This window comes from Solanum dulcamara, chromosome 11 (assembly GCF_947179165.1).
Source record: "Solanum dulcamara chromosome 11, daSolDulc1.2, whole genome shotgun sequence".
NCBI classification, from domain to species: Eukaryota; Viridiplantae; Streptophyta; class Magnoliopsida; order Solanales; family Solanaceae; genus Solanum; species Solanum dulcamara.
Genome location: NC_077247.1, coordinates 28,227,913 through 28,230,988, shown reverse-complemented (window position 1 = coordinate 28,230,988; position 3,076 = coordinate 28,227,913).

Here is a 3,076-nt window from a genome sequence, read left to right as displayed (position 1 = left end):
GCTCCCAGGTACATAAAATCTAAAAAAATGAATAATGTTAAATAATTAGTTAAGTAAAGTATAGTAAAAATATTAAATGTAACTTAAAAAATATATTTAAGCATATATATACCTTGAATTCATTAAACATCGTCTAGCGGATACTGTTTGAAATCTCCCGCCAAGAGTGATAGAGCTCAGTATATAGCCTCCTAACACTCTCCTGAAGAGCCCTAGCAGCCTCCTTCGAACGATTCCACGTGCAAGACACATAATAAACATGTAATAAGTTCATGAATAATTTATTAATATAGCAAATATAAATAAATAAAATATTAAACTTACGAGGATCCATCACGCTCAATCATGAGTCTCTCATGTTTTTCCCTCTGCCTAGGAGCTAATCCAGGCACATCATGTACTGCCTCTGGTCTAGCAACAGAAGAAGGTGAAGCTGATGTTGTAGGAGTGTCACTCTCAACACTAGAATCTCTAAGTCTCAGAGTAGATATGTGAGGAGACTGAGATACGGGAGATGGAATTGTGAGAGATGGAGTAGAAAAAAATGATAATCTAGGGGGTCGAGCAATAACCTCTGTGGGTAGCTAGTAGGTTTGATCATATGAAGTATATCTGACCCGTGAAGAAGAAGAAGCACTGCGTGGTCGGCGGAAGTGACTATGGTAAACTAAAGGATCCATAGTCCCAAAAGGCACAACATTAATATGTGTAGGACTAGCTTAGCGGTGCTGCATCTCTGGCGCTAAAGAAATATGTCCTGGGATATCCTCAGGATCAACAAGTCTCCTAGACTTCTTTTTACTTCTACCAGAATGGCTAACCCCAAGATGATCTCGGGATCTATCACCATCACCAGATGACATCTGTATGTAAAGTAACAATACAATATATAAAAAACATAAAGCAACATGCATAAGAAAATTCTGCTTAGTTGATATATCATAAGTCACTACGCCTTCAAACTACAATTGTTTAAGCTCATATATCAATGGCTATAGATAGATATCAATCAAACTTTTAGGATTACGAGGAGCTGGAATAACACAGCTTAGAAAGATGTACGGACTTGTCATGCACATTTCAGGAGAAAGGTTGTACGGGGTAAGAAATACAGGCCAGCAAGAATAAGGTGAGGCAGCATTAGAGAATGGTGTGAACCCATCTGCACACCACCCCAATCTTACATTTCTTGGTTCACTAGCAAAATCAGGATATATGTTATAAAAATGTTTCCATGCTTCTCCGTCAGATGGATGAGACAAGACACCCGGCGGCCTTCTATATTCATGATGTCATCTCATATGTGGGGCAGACCGCATTGATGCATACAACCTCTTTAATCTAGGAATAAGAGGTAAATAATGCATCGCCTTAATTGGGACCATCTTTCCAGTAGGAGTCCTCTTATAACAAGCTTTTCCACAAAACTTACAATTTTCTAATTCTCTATCAGTCTTGTAGAACAAGATGCATCTATTAACACAACAATGAATTCTATCATACGATAGTCCTAACTTGGAAACCAATCTCATTGCCTGATAGAAGTTCTAAGGTGTGTTAAACTCAGGATTAACTAATTTGCCCAAAAAATCAACCATTGAGTCCATAGCCGCATGAGGGACATTCCAATCTGATTTAATATTCATTAACCTAACTGCAACTAATAAAGAAGAAAGTGGACTCCCTTCACATAATGGACGACTAGCCTCTTCTAAATGTTGTTAGAAGCGTCTTGCTTCTTCATTAGAAGTTTCATCAAAATATTATTCGGGTTCCATCCACCTTGAACCCCGAAAGCATCATTACCCATTTCATGAACTCTATCATGGTGAAATGTATCATGTTGAACTCTATCATTTAGAACCCTATGTTGAACCCTAATTTGACCATGTGGTGCAAGTATATTATATTCATCCACGGGCAGCAGAATATAAAATATATTATTCAATCCATCTATTTCTGCATGATCAACCCATACAAAATATCTAGGTTTAAATCCATTACCATACAAATGAACCATAACTATAACTGGATTAAAAAATTTCAAGCACTTACATTCACGACCAGGACACCTAACCAATCCATTTCTCTTAAAAATATCAAGTGTCATGGCATGATCGATAAAACTTCTTACACCGTCAATAAATTCAGGTTTCAAACCACCACCAACTTCATAATGCATGTTATACATCCACAAACGATGATCCATCTACAAAATTATATATATTCAAGCTTAATTAATTTGTTCATAATGACTACAATTCATCGAGACTAAAATTCTAATTAATTCAAGTTATAATTAATTAATTCATATAATAATTAAGTTCAAGTTATGATTAATTTAATTTATAATTAATTAATATAATAATTAAGTTCAAGTTATAATTAACTCAACTTATAATTAAGTTGAAATTCTAATTAATTTAGGTTATAATTAATTAATTCATACAATAATTAAGTTCAAGTTATGATTAATTCAAGTTATAATTAATTAATTCATATAATAATTAAGTTCAACTTATAATTAACTCAACTTATAATTAAGTTTAAATTATAATTAATTAATTCATATAATAATTAAGTTCAAGTTACGATTAATTCACGTTATAATTAATTAATTCATATAATAATTAAGTTCAAATTATAATTAAGTTCAAATTATAAATAATTCAAGTTCTAATTAATTAATTCATATAATAATTAAGTTCAAGTTATTATTAATTTTAGTTATAATTAATTAATTTATATAATAATTAAGTTTAATTTATAAGTAAGTTCAAATTATAAATAATTCAAATTCTAATTAATTCAAGTCAGATGTTCCAAGTTAAATAAAAACAAAATTACAAGTTTCAAGTATATACAAATTAAAGTTCTAAAATAGGATTATTCAAGTATCTAATTAAAGTTCAAGTTCATGACAACATAAAATTCTAATTGGTTAGTTTTAAAGTCTAAAAGTTCAAAATTTATCCAAACCAAAATAATTTATAAAGTTCTAAATTCCCAAAATTCAAGTATCTAAAGTTCAAGTTAATAACCACATGAACTTCTAAGTTTTAATTACTTCTAAAGT